The 23,206-nt window shown below is 43.0% G+C and overlaps 1 protein-coding gene across 6 annotated transcripts in view; it reads left to right on the forward strand.

Annotated features, from left to right (window-relative positions):
* Positions 1-3,904: 3,904 nt before the first annotated feature.
* PLEKHA2 (pleckstrin homology domain containing A2) overlaps positions 3,905-23,206 on the forward strand; it is a 75,912-nt gene continuing 56,610 nt past the window's right edge. For 2 of the 6 annotated variants that reach the window (XM_077849237.1, XM_077849238.1), the window contains exons 1-2: positions 18,883-19,163; positions 19,477-19,568. The gene's annotated coding sequence lies outside the window, so the exon portion shown is untranslated. Of the gene's footprint in view, positions 4,082-18,463; positions 18,561-18,882; positions 19,164-19,476; positions 19,569-23,206 lie in introns of those variants that run through there. The other 4 variants (XM_077849234.1, XM_077849233.1, XM_077849236.1 and 1 more) reach the window with 4 other exon arrangements.

The raw sequence follows: 23,206 nt of genomic DNA on the forward strand, positions 1-23,206 counted from the left end.
AGAGAAAAGCCAAGTAGTACACTGTGATTACTTTTTTTTTTCCTGTATAACTTTTTGTTTTTCCTGGAATTAATAATTGCCTTTTCATTGTTGTTATTGTTATTTAATTGTTTTTCTATGTATCTGTTTTTATTTCATCTTCCAACTTTCTGATAGAGTTACAAAATTCTTCCTAATATATTCAAACACCTCAGGTGATCTCCCTCCCTCTTTCTTTCTTCCTTCCTTCCTTCCTTCTTTTCTTTCTTTCTTTCTTTCTTTCTTTCTTTCTTTCTTTCTTTCTTATTTATTTTATTTTATTTTATTTTATTTTATTTTATTTTATTTTATTTTATTTCTTGGAATGTCTCCATATCTAGCAACCCTGCATTTCTCTCTCTGCCAGCTCTGACTGCTTTTTTCTTAGGATCGATGCACAACTCTTATTCTGAAGCTTTCCTTCATCTTCATCCTGTGAATTCTCTCTACCTCCCTCATGTGTTAGGCCTACCTTTTTTTTTTTTCAGGGATCTGGTTTGTATCTTCTAGAGAATAAGTGAATGGGAAACGAATTTTTGAGACAATGTATGCCTGAAAAATACCTTTATTCTATCCTCACGTTTAGTTTATACTTTAGTTGAATATAAGGGTCACAGTTGTAAACCATTTTTCCTTTTCAAGGCCTTTTGAAGGCAGTGATGTCTTTGTCCTTAATGTTCAGTACTATAGTTCAGAAGTCTGGTGCGATTCTGATTCCTTAACTTTTCTGAGTTTGACCTTTTATCTCTCTGGAAGCTTTTGGGACTTTTCTCTCTGAAGTTCTGAAATTTCACAGTGATGTTTTCATTCATTCTGTCAAGTATCCATTGGCCCTTTTAATTTGCAAATGAATGTACTTCAGTTCTGGGATTCTATCGTGAATTCATTTCTCTGCTTTTTTCTTTTGAAACTCTTATTAAAAAGATATTAAGCCTCCTGGATTTGTATCTATTTATCTTCATCTTTCCTACTTCCTAATTTATTTGTCTTTCTGGTTTACTTTCTGGTAGATTTCCTCAATTTATTTTTCAATTCTTCCACTGAATTTTTTTCTGTCATATTTATAATCTCCATGAGTCTTTCATGTTCTCTGAATACTCTCTCACTTTCTTTAAAAAGAATCAAAGGATACAGTATCTCTTTTTACATCAATATGAAAGTTTTTTTTTTTTTTTCCTCTCCCTGCATTGTCTCTGTTTCTTCCACGTTTCCCCACATTTTTCCTCATTTGTTTGTTTTGGTCTAGCTTTGGTCTGTCTTTGATGTTGGAGGATTCCCTCAAATATTTTATGGTCTTTGATGGTTGTTTCACAGTTTTAAGTGAGGCGCTAAATATCTATTTGAAATTATTGAGCATATGTGGGAGGTTTGAGGACAGGTGGGCTGCACCAAAGCCATTGCACTGGAAGAAAGAGAATGGATTCTGTAGAGTTTTTCTCTTGAGCTGGATAGTTTCCCAATAAGATTACTCCTCCACACTCTGGCCTGGTGGGAGCAGTGGGGGGCTGGGAACTGGGGAGGTTTAAGCCTTTTCCAGCATTCTTCCAGCTGAGTTGGATAAGGGAAATGGGGCACAAGTGGTGGCATTACTGTTTAATATACAAGCTTTCAATGAATCCACCTCTTGTTAGTAAATTTCTATCCCCAGTGGATCCTAACCTCTAAGCCCTGAGTCCATCTTGTTCAACCTCTCAGTCTTCTTTCTCCTCATACAAGTTTTCAACCAGTCTTTCTGTTTTTTAGCTCCACCCAAACACCTGCTCTGCCACCCCTTTCAGAGGTTCCTGATTATCTAATCCCTCAGCCTGTTTAGGGCTCCGAGATGCCAAAGAGCTGGTTTCTTGTTGTCTTCCAACTCTTGCAGGTCTAGATTTTTCTGGTATGGTAGCTTAGTTTCCAGTTATTATAGCTTTTGTGTTTCTTAAAGTCTTAAAATTTACAGTTGGTTGTTGATGCTTTCACATTCTCTTTGTCCTTGAGCGATTATGCTCCTTTCCTCAATTTATTGTCATTTTAGTGAAGGTTTAATAAAATGATGTGTTCAGTAGATCATGCTTAACTGTGATTTCCATGTGCCTGCTTCCAAATCCACTCTTCTTTCTTCCTTCCCCCCCTGTCTTGTTTTCTCCCTTCCTTCCTTACCTCTCTCCTTCTCTCTCTTCCTTCCTTTCCTCCCTTTTTCTCTTGATTTCTATTAGAATGCTATTCTTCCCTCCTTAAAGGGCCTTGGGGAGTCTGATGTTTTCTGCTTTTTGAAATACTTTGAATATAAATAGCACCCTGGTCTCTGGCTTTAATCTGAACACATCACATTTCTGCAATGGACTTAAAATAATAACATCCCACAGAATTTGTGCCTCTTAATCTCTTCCCTTCCATGTGCTTGCAACCAAATACTTCCTTTGGTATTTCTAGAAAGTGGACTTTTATCATTTCATCCTTTTCAAGTCTGGCAATTTTTGTACCTGGTTTGGTTTCTAGAACCTTGTCCAGGGAACATAGAACAGGGCAAAGAGTGTATACTCTTGACCAGCAAGGAAAATGGGCCAGGGTGAGGGTGGAAAAAGGTATAAATTACTTGATGTATTAATTTAAAAATATATATTGAGGGATACCTGGGTGGCTTAGTGGTTGAACATCTGCCTTTGGCTCAGGTCATGAACCCAGGGTCCTGGGATTGAGTCCCACATTGGGCTCCCTCCAGGGAGCCTGCTTTTCTCTCTGCCTATGTCTCTGCCTCTCTCTTTGTGCCTTTCATGAATAAATAAACGACCTCTTTTAAAAACAATAAAAATAAAAATAAAATATGTATTGAGAGATGCCTGGGTGGCTCATTTGGTTAAGTGTCTGCCTTTGGCTCAGGTCATGATCCTAGGGTCCTGGGATCAATCCCTATGTTAGGCTCCCTGCTCAGCGGGGGGCCTGCTTCTCCCTCTCCCTCTGCCTCTCCCCCTACTCCCCACTGGTGCTCATTCTCTCATGCATACTCGCTTTCCCTCTCTCAAATAAGTAAATAATATCTTTTCAAAAATTATGTGCTCTCTTCTATATTAAATGCACTGTCATAGGTAAAGGGGATATAAAAATGAGTAAGACATTCAGAGTCTAGTGGTAAGACAAATAAGTGAGTGAATAGAATATAACATGATAGGTGCACTTCATGCTCAACAAACATTAATTTAGTGTCTACTATATATCAGATACTATGCCAGGCACTTTCATTTTATTAATTCTTCACAATATCATTGTGTGTTGGCATTACAATACCTATTTTACTATAAAGAAACTGCCAAAATGGAAGAATGTACAAATACTATGAAAACAGAGATATGAGACCCCTCTTTGGTGCATCTTGGCCAGGCAACAAGGAGTACACCCTCCCAAAGATCTGCCTGCAACTGGCTTTTCAGCCTTGGGCATCACCCATCCTCCCTTCCAACTCCAGATCCAAGAAGAGTGTCTCCTCTAGGACCTGAGGAAGAAAAAAAGTTCTCCAGGTCATCAGCAGTATTTCTGAGCACTGTCTTCAGCATGGAAAAAGTGAGGGAAAAGTAAGTCATGAAAGCAGTGAACTAAAATTGTCCCAAACCACAGGAAATTCTTAGATGTGCAGTCCTTTTTCTTTCTCTCATTTTTTTCCCCACTTTTCTTTTTTTGTCAGTAACAAAAACTTACCGGAGTATTGTGACACTGGCTAAGGAATGGCCATGATTTCAGCTCTTGGGGAAGGTGGTGGGGGCAGGGAGGCTTGGGCCAGAGAGATTGTTTAGAAAGGCAGCTCAGCTGTCCCCCAGAGGAAAATCAAGGCAATCACGTGGGTGAATTGAGGAGAGGGATGCACAGGCACACACACAACTCTCTAAACTTCATCAGTTTTTAAAACTGTATTTGAAACAGGGACTTGCCTTATGTCTCCTGAACCAAGAAGCACAGATCTTGCCTTCCTCCTGGAAGTCACCTTGTCCTTTGGAGCCATCAGCCTGCAGAAGGTGGCTTCCTCTGGCTGATGAGAAGCTGGCTCCTTGGTACAGAGAGCTCTCTTTCTTCCAGAACCAGGGGCAAGGTAAGTGGAGGCTGCAGACCCAGAGGGCCTCCTGGGGGGGGCTCCTCTCAGAGTGGTTACCTAAGGATTAGATTAAGGAGGTTCTTTGTGGGGTGGGGGACACCCGGACTCCCTTGTATTAGGAAAAGGAAGTGGGGGCGGGGTGCAGACAGAGATTTTGCCAAATTACAGATGGAGCCGACGAGATCCAGAACAATTCCCAAAGGAGGTCCTCCCACACCCACAGGAAGGCCAAAAAAAAAAAAAAAAAAAGCTTGAAATTCAAATTATTTTTGGTGCAGGGAGATGAGAAGGGAGGGAGAGAAGGCAGTGGTAGTAAATAGAAACAGAAGAGGGAAGAAAAAATGAAAAGGCTTGCCCATATCTTTCCTAAAGAACAGCTCAGGAGAGCACCGAATAGTATAGGAAATGTAGGTGGACTTGAATATTTTTTATCATGTGTCCACGGGCAAGACTGGAAAGGAAAACAGTCACAAATCTTATATATGTGGTTTCTGCCCTGAAAGAAGTGGCTGCTCCCCCCTCTCCTGTTTTTAGCTTCTGCTTTTGAGAGGACAGAACAGAAATGTTTTGCCCACACTGTACCCACACACTCTCTGCTCCTCTCAAATGCGTTTCACTGGCCTGGTTTCCTCCAAAAGCTTTCCTGCTTTCATGACTGTTGTCATTGCTCTTGTTGTTTCTGCTTATAGTTTTGCTTTGGGTTCAAAGAATGGAAACAATTTTGGGGGAGAGAATGGTGGACGCCATGATGAGACATGAGAAAACAGTAACTATACTTGAGAATTAGATAGATGGAGGAATAAAAGACCCTGCTCCCTGGTCGAGGGCCTTGTTTAGGCTTGCCCAGTCTTCGTGTTCACCATTTCTTTAAAGTTTTTAAATTTTTATTTATTTGAGAGAGAGAGAGAGAGAGAGAATGAGCACAGAGGGAGAGGGAGATGCAGACTCCCTATTGAGCAGAGGAGCCATACATGGGGCTGGATTTCAGGACCCTGGGATCATGACCTGAGCCAAAGGCAGATGCCCAACTGACTGAGCTACTCAGGGGATCCATGTTTGCCATTTTTTAAAGAGAATGATTTGGATTAGTTAGGGTTGCCAGAAAGATAGATACATGATACCCAGTTAAATTTGAATTTCAGATAAACAGCAAATAAATACCTGCCCAAACTGGTGTTACAGTTCTTCTGTATATTTGAAGTAGGTATTAAATCATCTTATTCCAGTGGTGTTTAAATTGTGAGGGCCCACAGGGTAGAGAGTTTTAAGGGATTCAGTTTCTGGATCTGCCTGAGGTGAATTGAGCATGGGAGCATGCTGAGTGTCACACTGGGTCTTCTCTGCTCCCACCCTCCTGGCACACCAGCCCTTCCTCACTTCTAAAAAAGGAAAGAAAGGCATTGTCCTAGTTTGTAAAAACCTCCAGGGCCAAGACAAGGAATAATTAGAAATATTTGTGTTTGTGTTGAGAAAGCAAAAGCTTTTATGACTGAGATATCAATCATTTCACAAATTAGGTGGTTTCCAATTTATTGTTTTCCATAAAACTTAAAGAAAAATCTAATTGAGTTGACCACTGATAGATCATTAAAGTAATTTTTTAAAAAATAGACTTTAGTTTTTAGAGCAGGTTTTAGATTTACAGCAAAATTAAGCAGAAAGTACAGACAGTTCCCACAGTTCCCTGCCCCATGCTAGGACAACTTCCCCCAATAGAGTAATTTTTGAAGGAAGATCTCTAAGTGATATCTGACCTATAACGTGAAGGAGTCCAAAGAATTGAATGATATTGCCAAATTTGGCACTGCTGAAAAAACAAATTTCAAGTCTCCTGGCAAAGGTGGGCTGGCTACAAATCTTCATACAGGGTTTGTATTCATAAGTGACTTGGTAACTCCAACTGCAACTCTGAAGCCCTAAGCCCAGAAATATGTCCCTACTTTCCTTCCTTCTCATAAGCCCTGGACGGACATTGTCACAGCAAAACTCCTTATGGCCCCATTTACTTATTGACTTGAAGAAGGTTTCTCAGTGCTCTCATTCATAAAAATGAGAAATAAAGATAATATTGATGATACATCTATTCATTATTGCAAGAAGTAATATTAATTGATGGATTTAAAAAAATATTTTATGTATTTATCTTAGAGAGTGAGCGAGCGAGCGAGAACAAGTGGAGGGGAGGGAGAGAGGGAGAGGGAGGAGCAGACACCCCCTGCTGAACAGGGAGCCTGATGTGGGGCTCAATCCCTTGACCCCGGGATCATGACCCCAGCCAAAGGCAGATGCCTAACCTTAGCCACCCATGTGCCCCAATCGATGGATTTTTGAACTAATTACATGCATATGTAAAAATATACCAATACATACAAGTAAAAATCCATCCTTATCCATTAGGAGAGATCATTCTCATTAGGAGAAAAATTTTTAACATTTTACTATTTTGTGTTTAATTATCAATAAAAAACATATTTACTGTGTCACTAATAATTATAACAATGACTTAGTCTCAGAAAATGTTTTAATACCTTATGGTCACAGGATATTTTTTGAAATCGTAAAATTAATTTACACATGCATGTTTGTTTCAAAAATTTGATAGGGTAATCAGTAAAAGATGCCCAAAAGATTGATGTTCAAATAATAAAAAATGTCATCAAGATATATGACATTTAGATACAAATCTTTAAGGGAAGTGCACTGAAAATATAGTTCATGGAGGAAATGGAATGATTTAGCATTTCTGTTAAAGAACTTTGTGTTCATTTTGAAAAAGGAAAGATGGTGTCAAATTACTATGGTACTTAGATACTATTGGGTGCATTAAAAAGGGTGATATAACAGTTTTATTTTAAAACATTTGATGAAAACAATCTGCAGACTACATCCCCTGCAAGCACTCAAACCTCCGAAGAAAAGTTATAGACGTCCACTTAAAATGTGTGAAGGGATACATGATTTTCAGCATTTTTTAGGGGTGTGAGCAAAGAAAAGTTTGAAGACCTCTGCTTTATGTCATTCTCTTACTAACATTTCTGCTCAAAATACAGTACTTAGATTTCCAGATCCTTTACAACTTTGAACAATAAAAATTATAGGCATCATTCTACCTGTACTTTCAGGGTCGCCCTGGCCCAATGCTCTGTGTACCTCATTGTGCTGCCCATCTACTCGCAACTGGGTGGTAGTTACAGGGTCACGCACAAGGCCTTAAATTGGAGAAACCAGAAATAAATCAGCCCCTAGACCTCACAGCTGAACTATTTCAAGAATATGCAGTTCCATGGTAGTGGATATGATTTGACTCACAGCATACGCAGCAACGTGTAATTACAAGCTGCATTCAGCAGACTTCTACTGTAATGCTTGCTTCTCACCTTCTGAATAGAGGGGAGCCACAGCAGCGTTTTATGGTAATGAATTGAAATGATCTAACGGATGCTTATGTGCACCCTGTCAGAGGAGACTGAATCTCTTGAATATCAGTTGAGGTTCGGGAGTTTCTCCAAGTATCAAAAGTGTGCTTTGTAAGGAAGGCAGAAAAATGGGTGGTAGCAACCATATGCCCCAGTGGCAGAGGAAACGCACATGGGGGAAGCTATGTAACAGGGATTGTGGCAGTAAGGGGAGCAGAGCAACGAAACCCTGCTTTTCATATCAGAACTAAAAACTAAATGTCCGTTCACCACAAATTCAGTTCTGCCAGCCACAATGTGTGAAAGTGTGCTTGACCAGTGTGTGGGCTTTGTAAGTAGTGATGTCTTTGCTAATCTAGAGTCAAGAGGGATAAGTTGCACCCCAACTGATTTTTAAAAGTAGGTGATAACTCTTTAAGCACAAAACCCTCCTAATATTTTTTATAGCTTAAAATTTTTCTCTTTAATTAAATAAATTTTGAGATAATTGTAGATTCACATGCAGTTGTACAAGGAATAGTTGAGAGAGATTCTGTGTACCCTTTAGGCAGTTTCCCCCAGTGGTAGCATCTTGTAAACCAAGGTTTGCTATCACCACCAGAATATTAATACTGATACAGCCAAGAGTAAGATTTCCATCAGCTTAAGGGGCCCCTGGGCTGCCCTTTTATAGCCACACTCACTTCTCTCCTACCGCACACCCTTCTTAACCTTGACAATCATTTATTGGTTCACCATTTCTTATAGTGCCATTTCAAGAACATCATATAAATGGAATCGATATGTAACCATCGGGGACTGGCTTTTTTCATTCAGCATACTTTTCTGAATATTCGTCCTTGTTGTTGTCTATATCAGTAGCTTGTTTCCTTTTATTGCTAAAGAGTAGTCTATGGTATGTATCTACCACAGTTTACTTATTCACCAGTTGAAGGACATCTGAGTTGTTTCATTTTTGGCTATTATGAATAAAAGGGGCTATAATAATTTATGCACAGATTTTTTGTGTGATCATACCTTCATTTCTTTTTTTTTTTTTGTATTAAAGGTTTTATTTATTTGAGAGAGAGAGGGAGAGCACAAGCAGGGGAGAGACAGAGACAGGGAGAGAGAGAAACAGACTCCTTGCTGGGTGGGGAGCCCTACCCAGGGCTCCATCCCAGGACCCCAAGATCATGACCTGAGCTGAAGGCAGATGCTTAACTGACTGGGCCATCCAGGGACCCGTCATGTCTTCTTTCTCTAGGATGAATGCCCAGGAGTACAATTACTGGATCATGTGCTAGTCATATGTTTACTTTTTGCAGAAACTGCCAAACTGTTTTCTAGAAGAGCTGTACCATTTGACATCCCCACCAGCAAAGTATCATGATCCAGTTTCTCTTCATCCTCACCAGCATGATATTGTCACTATTTTTTATTTTAGCCATTCTGATAGGTGTGTAGTGATATCTCACTGTGGTACAATTTTTTTGTATCTTTTATATCTTTTTTGTATTTTTCTCCATTTCTATTATAGTATAATTGACATATAACATTGTATTAAAGTGTACAATATAGGGGCACTGGATGTCTTGGTCGGTTAAGCACTTCTCTGACTCTTGATTTTGGCTCAGGTCATGATCGCAGGGTTGTGGATCGAGCCCCATATCAGGCTCCATGTTCAGTGGGGAGTCTGCTTGAGATTTTCTCCCTCCCTTTCTGCCCCTCCCTGCCACGATGCTTCTGTGCTCTCTCTTTCTCTAAAAAAATAAAATTAAAAAAATTTGAAGTGTACAATGATCAAATAAATTGATTAACATAACGCTCAAATCAATATATGTGACAAAATGGTCACCACAATAAATTTAGTTAGCATCCATCACCTCATATAGCTACAATTTTTTTCTGTGATGAGAACTTTTAAGATCTACTCTTCTGGCAACTTTCAAATATACAATATAGTGATGTTAGCTATAGTCACTATGCTGTACATTATATTCCCAGAACTTATTTATCTTGTAACTGGAAGTTTGTATCTTTTGACCATCTTCACACATTTCCTATCCACCTCCTTTACTCTGCTTCTGGCAACCACTGATCTGTTCTTTGTTTCTGTTTGTTTGTTTTTTAGATTCCAGATATAAGTAAGATCATACAGTATTTCCCTTTCCCTGTCTGACTTACTTCACTGAGCATAATACTCCCAAAGTCCATTCATGTTGTCATAAATGTCAGGATTTCCTTTTTTACGGCTGAGTAATATTCTCTCTCTGTGTATGTATTACATTTTCTTATGGGATAGCTCATACAGATATCTCTTTGAGGCGGTCATTTTGCTTCCTTAGCTGTACTCAGAAGTGGAATTGCTAGATCATACAGTATTTCTATTTTATTTTTAACTTCTTGAGGACCCTCCATACTATTTTCCATAGTAGTTGCCCCAATTTACATTCCCTCTAACAGCTTTGCTCCACATCCTTGCTAATAATTGTTATTTTATCTTTTTGGTATCAGCATTCTGACAGGTATGAGGTGATATCTCATTGTCATTTTGATTTGCATTTCCCTGCTGTTGAATGATGTTGAGCATTTTTTCATATACCTCTTGGCTATTTATATGTATTTTTTGGAAAAATGTCTAATTTTTAAATCAGATTTTTGGTTTTGCTACTGAGTTGTGTGAGTTCCTTATATATTTTGGATATTAGCTCCTTATCAAATACATGATATTAGCAAATATGTTCTCACATTCAGTAGGTGCCTTTTCAATTTGTTGATTGTTTCCATTGCTGTGCAGAAGATTTTTAGTTCAATGTAATCCCATTTGTTTATTTTTGCTTTTGGAGTCAAATCAAAAAGCATCATTGCCAAGAGTGGTGCCAAGGAGCTTACCAATTATGTTTTTTTCTAGGAGTTTTATGGCTTCAGATCTTCAATATTTTTAATTTTTTAAATATTTTTAATTTTTACAGTTTTATTTTCACCAACTTTTTATTTGTAAAGTTTTTTTGTATGGGCATTAAATGTTTTCAAACATTTTTTATTATTAAACATAAGATACATAGGGCACATGATGTAATATTTTAAAAAGGTAGAAGAGTGTGAGTGAATCCTGTCTTCTCTTACCGCCTCCCTCAGAGGTGGTCTTCTGCCCATAGGCCACCATTCTTACCAGTTAAGCCACACAGAACTTTCCATCTAAAATAAAGGCACTGATCGTAGTTCAACCACTTTTTCCTACCCCAAGGTCATCACCAGGAATGACAAAGATCGTCTTCAGCACATATAATCTCTGGGAATTCTTCACTTTTCTTTCCCCTCCTTTGTTGTCAGCTCATCTGTTTACAGACAGGAACAAACAGTAAAATAATTTCCTCCTCCATACCGCCCCTCCTCCTTCTCTAAGATCATGACCATTCCCCTGCTGTTTCTAATTCTGTGAGGAGAAGGAAACTACACAACTGAACCCTTTTTTTTTTTTTTTTTAAGATTTTATTTATTTATTCAGGAGAGATACAGAGAGAGAGAGGCAGAGACATAGGCAGAGGGAGAAGCAAGGTTCCCTGCAGGGAGCCCCATTGCAGGACTCCATCCCAGAACCCTGGGATCATGACTTGAGCTAAAGGCAGATGCTCAACCACTGAGCTACTCAGGGGCCCCCACACAAATGGACCTTTATATAGTAGATGTTCAGTCAGAACCAGTAAGCGAGGCTAAGCAAGGTTCTCCTTAATGAGGGACTTTGGCTACTCAGTGACCCTTTCCCTCTTCTTTCTGTGTTTGGAATTCCAGTCCAGAGATTCAAATTGCCAAAAGGGTGACCTCCAAATCAATGCCACAATCCCTATATATCTTTTCAGCAAGCCATGACTGTGACATCTTTTGACATCAGATGCTAGAGGGTGCATTTGGCTATTTATCCAATTAGAACATTCAGAACATCATTAAGAATAGGTGTAAGGATAAATTTAGCTTGTTATTGTTTAATTACTAAATAAAAGAATTAGGCTGGACTGGGCTTAATTCTCCAGCCTAGTGTTACACTTAATTTTAATATAGTTTGATAGACATGTGGAGTCATCATACAAATTATGATGAAATTTGAAAGAAGATCCCTGAGCAAATTACCTGTTTCCAATGAGTCATAATGAGTTTCACTAGATCTTAGGGTTCAAGTTGGTGATCAGGTTCTGTATATCTTTTCCAGTGGCAGGAATTTTAATGTGAATGGAAACAAATTGGCTAAATTTTTCGAAAAGCGTATCTGCAGACTGACAACTTGTGTGTGTGTGTGTGTGTGTGTGTGTGTGTGTTTAAATCACAAAGCAGCTATGAGACCTCTAAGGTACTTTTAAATTAAAATCTATTTATTTACTTTTAAATAAGTAGATTTATTAACTTTTTTTTCTAATCACAAAATACTACAGGCTCATTAAAGAATACTTAGAAAATTCAGAAATATAAAAATTTTAAAGAATCACCTGTACATCTAACTCAGATAGTTACTGGCAACATTTTTAAGTATATCCTTGCAAAACTGAATGTTTTTATTATCACACACATTGATTATCTCTGGGGAGGAGAGCAGTGGTTGGAGGACATGAGTGAAGAAATATTTGTTCAATCTTACTCTTTTGCACATTTTGAACTTTGTACTGTGTGTATATTTCCTATTAACAAAATAATGAAGGATGTACATCTCTGTCCAAATATCCTTTGTGCTTTTTTGTTGTTTTGTAATAATCAGCTTGTGTTAAGAACCATTGATGTAAAAGTCAACCCTCTTCACTGACTCCCACAGGCATCTCTTAGAGTAAATTCAACAGCGTTTATTCCAGTTAACGACTTTGACTCTCTTCACCCACAAGTACTTCCAAATAGCAGCCCACCCTGTAGGCTCATTGATGAAGAAATGAATTATGTAACTAGTCTAAGCAACTCTAAAGTTAATATTAGTGCTAAAATATGGTCATGGATCCATAGCTAAGGTATCTATTCATTCTCTCTCTGATTCCACAGGCCCAATTCTTCCCATATAATCCCAGGGCATCACTAGGAATACAGGAATCCAAGCAGTGCACTGCGCTTATTCAATCTGACGGAAAAAACAATGCCGTCAGCATGAATCAATAGGAATGGTGCATTTGGCCAGCAGACTGTTATTTCTGGGGACAGGATGTATACTCAGTTTTGAGGTTTATTAGTGTCATATTTAGCTGTATGGCATTATTTTCCAAACTTTGTTATTGGGAAATAATTTTTAGCATGTGTATGTGTGCAATGCATGTATATATGTATGTGTACATATGCATATAAAAAAACACTGCAGACCGGGTGGCTTAAACCACAGAAATTTATTTTCTCACAGTTGTGGAGGCTAGAAGTCTGAGATCAGGTTGCCAGCATGATTGGGTTCTGGGGAGAGCTCTCCTCCTGGCTTGTAGGGTGCCACCTTCTTGCTATGCATTCATATGGCCTTTCCTTGGCAGCCTTTCCAAGGTGGCCTTTCCTTGGAGAGAGGGTGGAGAGCTCTTCCTCTTCTTATAAGGTGACTAATCCTATCGGAGTTGGGCCTTACCTCATGACCTCATTTAACCTTAATTACATCCTAGAAGCCTTATCTCCAAATGCATTCACATTGTCAGGTCTTCAACATATGATTTTTTTCGATTGGGGGCATCATCCACTATACACACACACACACACACACACACACACACATATATCAGATATATATACCATATGTCTTCAGATGAATATATATAACATATATATTATATATAACAAGTCTGAGTCTACATACATACTTTCAAATGTTCCACCAAAGTTTTATCTTTTTTTACTTTACCTCATTACTGTCCCTTACTGCTATTTCCCTCATCATGTAAACAGAAATTGCCAGTTTCTTCTACTTCCTGTTTTTCCTATTCTCCAGGTTCTCAGAGTTTGAGCTAAGACATAACCCTGGGTGGTAGGCAGGGTCACTGAACAAGGGATAATAATTTGCATATCCATCTCATGACTGGCCATGTGAGGCCGAGATTGTATCTTTCCTTAAAACCTAAATTCTTCTATCTGTAAAATGAGATTAATAATCTCTAACCCTGTGAAAGGGAAAAGAAGGAACAGCTAATAATTTATCATGTAATGTTAGCTTTTTATAATAAAAGTCTCAAAATGAAATGCAAAGATCTTAATCCAAAGGTATCACACTGGATTTTTTAGGTTTAATGGACAATCTTAGCACTTGCCATGTGCCTTGAAAACGTTAACTCACTCAATTTTAACGATAGTGTGAGGTAGGTCATCTGTTATCATCACCTTCTCCATTTTATGGGAACATAGAGAAGTAAAATACCTGGTTCATGGCTGTGCAGCTAATTAGTGACAGTCACAAGGCAAATCCTGACAGCTTGGTGCTAGAATCCAGTTTCTATACAGTCACTATGAAATCACTGCTTATTCATTACTAATTGTGTCATTTCCTTGCTCAAAAACTTTCAGAGGGCTCTTGACTTAAAATAATAAATACAACTCATTAACTTAGCAATAAAGACCTTCCAGCTACCTTTCTTTCCCATTTTGCTCCCCATGACAATCCTTCATCTACCCTCCTGTGTTCCAACTGAACTGGACTGGCCACACATCTTCAAATGGATCCCAAACGGTCCTGCCTCCGTGCTTTGCCTTGATGCAATCTTTATCTGGAGTCCACCTGTTCTCACCCCCTTTTCACCTTCTACATCTTACTCTTCCTGCAAGGTCCTCACAAAGTGCCATCTCCTTTAACACATTTTCTCCTGCACCTCTCAACCCCAACTGGTTAGATTTTCCTGCAGAATTGCATCTCTGCTCATCAATCTGTGTGTATGAGTTTCTGGCTTTTATGATAGTTATTTCTGTATATGTTATACTGTCTCCCTGTATATTCCCTCCATATTTCTGTCAATGTTACATTCCCTCCCAGCCTCAAGGATGGGCTCCTTGAGGGCTGCAATATGCATTCTGATAGGTCCTTGAATTTTTTTTTATTAAATTTTAAACCATTATTGTTTTTTGACAACCAAATGTAGGCATGTTTTTTCCAAAAAATTAAACATTACAGAAGTGCATCTCTTAGAAAGTGACTCCTCCTTCCCCACCCTGAGAGAACTGTGGTTAACAGTTTGGAATACAATCTACTCTTTTTTCATATAATAAATGTGTATAATTTTTATTTACAGAAATCCTAGTATACTATGCAGGCAGCTCTGTGTCTTCTTTCCATTTAAAATATTTAGTATTTTTTGTAGTTTTTATAAAGAGAGATATCTTTTTCTTTTCTAACAGCTGAACAGCAGAGGATTGTATGGATGGACACATATTTATCTGTTCAATCCTGTGTTGATGAGCATGAGGATGATTTCTAATTTTCCACATTATGAATAACATTGCAGTATGTGTGTACATATTCCATAGGTATACACTGCACACATGCATATATACATGTACTCCATATATACCATATACAACTTCAGATGACTTTCTTTAATACATACATTTGGACATGAAATTGCGAGGTGAAACAGAATGGAGATTCTAAATGATGACAACTATTGAAAGTGTAGATGGGAAGGAGTATTGTGTTGTGTCTTTCTGTATCCTTCACAAACTCAGTGGTTATGAGGGCAGGCTCTGGCATCAGGCTGCACAGGTTTGTATCTAGGCTTGGCCTCTATGCCTTAGCCATCTTTTTTTTTTTTTTTTTTTTTTTTTAAGATTGTATTTATTTATTCATGAGAGACACAGAGAGAGGAAGAGACACAGGCAGAGGGAGAAGCAGGCTCCATGCAGGGAGCCCGACGTGGGACTCAGTCCCAGGTCTCCAGGATCATGCCCTGGGCTGAATTGAAGATGGTGCTAAACCACTGAGCCACCCAGGCTGCCCACACCTTAGTCATCTTATCTGTGAGAAAATAAAATAGTACCTTGCTCCCAGTTAAGACTTAAGTGAGATAATCCAGTAAAACAATTAGCATTTAGCAAGTACCTGGATTATAAGTAAATGCAAGACATATGATGGGAGAAAAATGTGTAATAGGTTCAGATAATTGTTGAATGAATAGGACTGAATAGAAAAACAGTAGTTTGAGTAATCTTTCTGGAAATGGGTGGTACTTTGCTTTGGAAACTGACAGTAACTATTTATGAAATGACCAGCTAGCATTAGAGGTACAATGGTCTTGGAGCAATTTCTCTCTGTGCAAAATTAACTGCCCTAAATCAGGATCAACCAATGACCTTGGCCTCTTCAGTCTCACACCTTCCCCAGGGGAACTAATGAGCCCTGGCTATAGCCTGGTACCTTATATAATGGGTATCTTTAAGGACAGAGAACAATGTATTTGCCTGGAGGGTGCTCTGGCTCCCCACCAAAGGTTATTAGGCTATCTAGTTACCCAGCCATTAATATGGAAAATAAATAGAAAGTGCATAAATAAATGGCTCTTTGAGTATAGGCTACTGTTTAGATTCTTGGGTTCTGGGCCAGAAGTCTCCATCTTCATGGAAAGGTTCCTATACTTTCTAGTATTACTAGAAGATTCTGGGGGAAGTCAACCCTGGATTTTAGAACCAACTCTGCCACTAATTAGCTGCAGAACCTTGAGCAAATTGTTGAACCTTATCTTGCAGATACGATGAAGGGACTGAAATAGGTGATGTGAAAGGGTCCCCCCACTTTTTAAATTTTTTTTTTTTTTTATTATGATAGTCACAGAGAGAGAGAGAGAGAGGCAGAGACACAGGCAGAGGGAGAAGCAGGCTCCATGCACCGGGAGCCTGATGTGGGATTCGATCCCGGGTCTCCAGGATCACGCCCTGGGCCAAAGGCAGTCCCCCCACTTTTTAAAAAGATTTATTTATTTATTTTAGAGAGGAAGAGGGGGAGAGAGGGAGAGAGCGTGCATGCATGAGTGAGCGTGCATGCATGAGTGAGCATGGGGAGGAGGGGCAGAGGGAGAAGGAGAATCTCAAGCAGACTCCCTGATGATTGCGAGCCTCATCGGAGGCCTGATCCCACGACTCTGAGATCATGACCCAAGCCAAAATTAAGAGTCAGATGCTCAACCAACTGAGCCACCAGGCACCCCATAAGGCCCTTTTTTGACATACCTATCCCCAAAGGTGGTTACATTTTCAGACATCAGGACTATCTATTACATGGAAAAAAAAATGAATGCATAAAATCAGGGAATTGAAGTATTTTCAAAATGTCCAGGTCAAGAGATAGCAAAGGGGCTTCAGCAGGGCACAGACTCAGCTGACACTCGCTCTGTGGTGTCCACTGCAGGAGGAGATGGGGGCCGTCCACCAAGGAAGCACCCAGAAATCTAGGGATAAGGTTGAGGAATCAGGGCAGAAAATGTAGTCTAACTGGGGCCAGGTCCTGGCCAGGGGCAAATGTAAATAGGGCTCCCAGTGAAATATGAATATCACCCAAAGTGCACTGATGATCCTCCTCCTAGCCCAATGCTCCCCCTCCAGTAAAACTGTACCCATCTCCTCAGGCCCATTTCAGTCTCCTTCTTTGATACAAACTCCTCTACACTTCTCCCTCCACAGGTCTTGTTCCTCCAAAGGCTGACTGTACTTATTCCCTGTGCTATTTTCATGACACTTCTAACAGCAATACAAAGCTGAAGCCTCAACCTTCTAGTGACACTTGTATCCCCCTAATGAGACCCAAGGCCTTTGGCTCCCTTTGCTTCCCAGGCATCCAATACAGTAGTGCTCAGAAAATATTTGTGGCTCTCTGATTGAGTGACTCAGGCAGGCCCCATGGGGAGTAGAGTTTTATGGGTTTTAATCTGAACCATACCATGAAATCTGAGACTTTTATCTCATTGCTCATACTAGAAACTGTCAGTACCAGTCAGATTTGCTTGGGGCTGGGTGGAATTTTGTTCCTTTTCACGATGCGAGCCATAGTCTAATTTTTAAATTAAAAAACTTTTACATAGCACCTAGTTCATGTTCCACAGTAATCTAAGTACTACGAATGTTAACTCATTTACTTTTCATAACCACCCAGATAGAGACTGAGGCACAGACATGTTGCCATTTGCACAGCGATCAAAGCTAGTAAGTGGCAGTGCTGGGATTCAAACGCAGTCCATCTGGTTCCAGAGAACATGCTCCTTGAGATGCTATGTTGCCTGAAACCTATGGGTGGCAAAAATATTCATGAGCAGAAAAATATTGACGTTGATGTATTTATTTCAAAGGAAATGTTTTTGTTTTTGTTTTTTCATGTGTCCCCCCCTTTCCTTCCTCATTCGAAGCAAAATGTTCTAAAGCAAATGGCCTTTTTTTCACACCTGAGAGAGCTGGTGGCTCATTTTTGCTTTGGCAATCAAAATGGAAGAGGAAACTTGTGTGGTTTCGGGGTGTGTGCTGCACGCCGCGTGCTGTCCTGCTGCCCCCCTGTCTGCTCAGGGTCCTCTACTGTCAGGCTGTGTTGCCTCAGGTCCTGGAGACTTTTCGGCTGGCCTCCCCCCTACAATAGTGGAGCAGTCACCCCGCACAGCCAGTCCCCGTCCTAGAGCCTCAAGGGTCTTCCTTTGCGCTCCTCTCCCTCAAACTCGTCTGCATCAGAACCCCCAGGACTGCCTCTCTCCCTCCTCCATCCCAAGGGTGAGTCCACTAAGTGTCCCCGTTTCCGAGGTTCTGTGCCTGACTGTGTCTATTTAAGTGATCTCCCCACGTGGGTGGCGGGCGTCGGAACCTGACAGACCTGCCGCTGATTAGCTGTGGGACGCAGGCAAATTACTTAACGTCTCTGAGTCTCGGTTTCCTCATCGTGAAGGGGATTGATACCCAGAGGGTTGCCGTGAGGCTGAGACCACGCACGCATTTTCTTGGCTTCCCCTTGGCACTCTTTCCTGGATGCATGCTTGTGTTTCCCATTTTTTCCAGAGCACCCTCCCGCTCGGAGGGCCGGAGAGGCGTCCTGCGTCGTCACACTCTGAGAAAGTCCCTCCACCCCTCGTTCAAAGGTCCGGCGCCGGTGGGCTCCTCTGGCACATTCGCGACAGCCCGTGAGAATCACTCCTTCTTCAGACCCCAACCCTCCCCTTTTCAGCCTGCGGCCCCGGAGAGCCTCCGGGCTCACGGTCCCAGGGAGGCCCCGCTGAGGTCGCGGGGTGGGGCCCTGGAAAGGAGCCTCCCTCGCGGGAGGATGCCCTCGGCCCGGGCCCCCTTCCGGCGGCGGCCACCTGCTGCCTGGGGCGCGCGGTCCCGGCCGCCGGTCCCACCTGCGCCGCCGCCCCGCCCCGCCCCCGCCCCCGCCCCGGAGCCCCGCCCCCGCCTCCTCCGCGCAGCCCGCGGCGCCCGGCCGCGCCCCCTCCCACCCCGCGGCGCCCCGGCACCCCTCTCCTCCCCCGGCGGGCTCCGCGGAGCATTGTACTCACATCCGGGGCTGGGTTTTGCTTTAATACGAAACGTAATTAACCCGGAAAAAAGGGCCGAGAGACAAGAGAGAAGGAGGGGCGGGGGTGAGGGGAGAAGAGCGAGAGGAGCGGGAGGCTCGGAGAGTTGGGCAGCGAGATCCAGCAGTGCCCCGGGAGCCACGGCCCGGCCGGCCGGGGGGCGCCCCCCCCATGTGACCCACCCTGCCCGAGCCCCGACTGCCGCTCGGCTGGGTAAGTGGGGCGCCCCCGCGGCTCGGGGCGCGGAGGGCGCGCGGGGGCCGGGAGCCCGGGCGGGGGCGCCGAGGGCGCGCAGGCGGGGCGGGGAGCGAAGGGAAAGGTGGCCGCAGCCCCCGGGGCGCCTCCCGTAGCCCCTCCCGGAGCCCCTCCCGGAGCCCCCGGGCGGTCCCGGCGGGCGGCCCTTGCCGCGGGCTCGCGGAGCGTCCGGGGTGGCGGAGGTCGCGGCCGCCAGGGGTCGGGCTGCGGGGGCGGGGCCGCGGGCAGGGGGGCGGGGGTTCTGCTGAGCTGCATTTTCTCACGTTTGCAGCGGCGAAACTTCTCTGCGGGTTCTGGCGCCGGAGCACCGGCCTCGCAGCGTCCGCCGGGCTGCGGGAGGGAGCGGAGCGGAGCACGTCCCAGGCAAGTCCCGCGGCTCGCATTGGGCCGTGGAGCCGCGTTTTCTCTTCCCCTGTTACCTTATAACAGGACAGGCCTGCAGTGCTCCCGGAGGGAGAGCTCTCCCTTTCCCCTGGGGGCCCGCCCGGGCCCTGGGGCTCCTGCAACTCCGGCCTCTGGGGGTGACGAAGAAAAACTGCCCTAAAACGCAGGTTCGGTGCTTTATTGGGAAAGCACCCATGAGAGAGCTGACGGTCTCTCGCTCTCACCAACTTCTTCCTCACCTTACACGCTTCCCTTTTCTGCTCTAGTTTTGAAGACTGTTACTTCATCAAATTAACAACAACAAAAAAATCCCCAAAAATTGAAAAAAAAATTCAAAAAGAAGGAGGAAAGGGGTAAAAGAGGGCGGTGCATGAAAAGAAGAGGTACAGGCACCTCCAGAGAGAGGAGGCGCGGCGGGCGACCTCCACTTGGGCCTCACACATCTCTTCCCCCAGGCCAGCACCACCCCCCCCCCCCACCCCACCCCGCCAGCCTTTCGCCTAAGGTTTCCTTCCTTCTTGGTGAGTTTGGGTTCTAGCTGAATCTTCCCCTTCGAACTCCTTCTCCCGCTCCTCCTCTTTTCTTTCTTTAGGGCTCCAAATGGGGTTTTCCAGAGGATAGTAAACAGCAGAAAAGAGGGAGGGGAAAGCATTCTACCAGGAAGCCAGCTGTGGCTCTTAGAGGCACCTCAGCCCACTGAATGGTGGTTGCCCTCGGGCTGAAGTTCCAAAACTGTACTCATGTTCTTAATATATCTAAGCCAGTCCCCTCTCTGCTCCTTTCTGGAGCTCCATCATTTTTCTCTGGTGGCAAAGCCTTCAGAAACAGTGAAACCGAAGGTCTGGAGCGAATAGAAGTGTTTGTTTTGTGTTTCATGGTTGCATTCAGCTGACATGTAATGGATAATAAGGATATGAAAGGCAGAGATGAATAAGTCCAGCCTCTGTCTTCGGGGAGCTAGCTTACAGTCGGAGAAGACACAGGCTGTACACAAGTGCCTAGAACACAAAGTGGATTGGATTGCTAAAACAGAGATCCAGCGTGCTTTGAGAAACCAGGGGGAGGCTTGTTAAAAAGCATCATCATTTCAGATATTTGTCTTCTCTATGTGTACCACTTGAACGCAATGACTTTTGCCATAGCAAAAGTCTAGCTTGTAGTCTAGACATTATGGCCAGGTCAATGTATGACATCTCCCAGATGGTAAGCAGGTGTTTGTTGAATGAATGAATGCAGGTACACGAATTGTTTGCACCTGTTGGATGGAAGGGAAAAGAGCAGTGTGGCAGTACCTCAAGCCTGTAGAAATTCTGTTCACCAAGTTGGTGCATGAGGGTTTCCTCTGGATGTTGCCTTTAGATCTTGGCTCCTATTTGTCAGCCCCACTTTCTACAAAGTGTCTGTGGCGCCCCTGGTGGTATTTCAGGTAGTTGACTTGATGGGAGCCTTGCTCACCTCACAGATAGGGGTGATCACCTTGGTTATCAATTTGGAAACCACCTGCTCCTGGGTAGAGAGTTTGCAAGCCCTTCTCTTTCCTCGTTGGTGCTTTCTTCTCTTTTCTTTAAAAAGGAAGGAGGGCCTGCATGTCCCGTCTTGTCATCCTAGTGAGCTGAACTGTATTGAGCTCGGTATTTTACTAAGGTTAAAATAAATCCTGAAGACATGCAAGTTTTGGTTGGTGCCTAGTTTTGGAGAAATTCTGCAAAAGTGGGAAGGGAGAAGCATTAGCTCTATCAGTCAAATCCTCCTGAACAACCAGCTCTCCTGCTTGCTTTCTGGGTGTTTCCTGAAAGTCCTCCCAAATGGCAGGAACATGGTCTTCATTGTGTGCATCCAGCTGGCACTTCATTGATTTCCTGTCTTCCTCACGAGGCAGGTGGACAGGTGGGCGATGCCCGTTAAAAGGCTGAAGTACCTCAAGTTAGATCTTGCTGTGGGCCACAGGGCAGTAAATACTCCTTCTGATTCACGGAGGTGACTATGGCGCTACTTATTGTGGCCAATATAGGCCCACGACTTGGAAAAGAAGGTCTCGGGGCTAGCACATTGGACTGCCCCACTTATGTCTTTCTACCCTTAACAGTTTGGGTTGCCTTACTTTCAGTTTTCCAACTGTCTTAGTGAGCTGGATAGGACTCCTGCAATCTAATCTGTTAGGCTTTGGAAAGGAAGGAAACAGAACAAATATTATAGTGTGACAGCCTATGGGGAGAGAAGAATCCTAGCCCTGCCCAGTAGTAGCCCATCACTGAGCCAGGGAATTGGACAGGGTGGGGAGATAGGGCAGCTGAGAGGCGGGAGGGATGGGTCCCTTCCTTCCTGTTCTTAGGGGCCCTATGGTTGGTGGAGCCAGACTATAGCTGGAAGACTCCGTTGACTTTTGTTCCAAATCTTGGGTTGCTGTGCTCTCGCATCTCCTGGCCCCTGCCTTTAAGCCCATCCAACCTTTTAGGCTTTATAATTTATCTCTTTTAGGCAGAGGATTGAAAGCTGAATGGAGCTCTTTCACTGTGGAGGTTGCAGCCCTGCTGAGGCAGGAGCTCCTGACACTGCCCGGTGTTGGGCAAAAGGCTTTCTTCAGCTTTGGGCCTGTGGGGTGCCTTTCTGGCCGCAGAGGCTGGCCGCTGAGATAAAGAGGGTGGGAAGTGAGGTCTGCTTGTCCTTATACTCTTGAGAAGCACTATAGTTAAAGGACAAAGGCTGGAATTCACAGTGCCATTAGCTAGGACTTAAATTTGGCCATCCACTTGCAAAGGGGCTCTCCCAATTGGGATGCTTTTGGGGGCGGAGCAGGAGGCAGCCCCTGAGTCCTTTCCCTGGAGCCTGACCTGCATGCCTGGGTTCTGTTAACTTTCAGGATAGCCTGGCCAAGATGGAGTCTGTGGATCTCTTGTTTTTGTTTTGTTTTGTTAAAGATTTTATTTATTTATTCATGAGAGACACAGAGAGGCAGAGACACAGGCAGAGGGAGAAGCAGACTCCCTGCGGGGAGCCCAATGTGAGACTCTATCCCAGGACCCAGGATCATGACAACCACGGAACCACCCAGGTGCCCTGTTTTTTTTTTTTTTTTTTTTTTTTTTAACCCCCCTGGAGAATTTCAGAGATGTAAAATATGATGGTTCTTGGAGTCGAGGGAAGAGTAGAAGAAGTTTGTGCCTTTCCTGGTGAGGGATCCTAGTGTTCTAGCCTTTCTTTTGACATTTGCTTATTGAGATTTGAGGGGTAGAGACAGCCATGCAGCTGCCTGCCCTGTAATGAGCAGCTTTGCAGTAGTAATGATAATCATATAGTACTTGTGAGGCATTTCACACACATCATAACGACGTTTACCCAGTGCTTCCTCTTTACCAGAACTCCTGTTAAGCACTTTTCACACATTATTTCATTTAATTCTCAGAGCCACCTTTGAAGTCTATAAAGCGATTCCCTCCCTCTTGCAACCCAGGAAACAGGCCCAGAAGAGTTCAGTAGAGTCTATCGGACTCTACAACACATGCTCTTTCACTTCACTCTCCCACATTGTTGCGGAGCTGAAGTCAGCACACCCTTTCTTATGGTCTTCTCCTTCCAAGAGTTTTAACGAACACACTCACACTGGTCGCTGTCACCTG

The sequence above is a fragment of the Canis aureus genome, chromosome 15 (assembly GCF_053574225.1).
Source record: "Canis aureus isolate CA01 chromosome 15, VMU_Caureus_v.1.0, whole genome shotgun sequence".
Taxonomy (NCBI): Eukaryota; Metazoa; Chordata; class Mammalia; order Carnivora; family Canidae; genus Canis; species Canis aureus.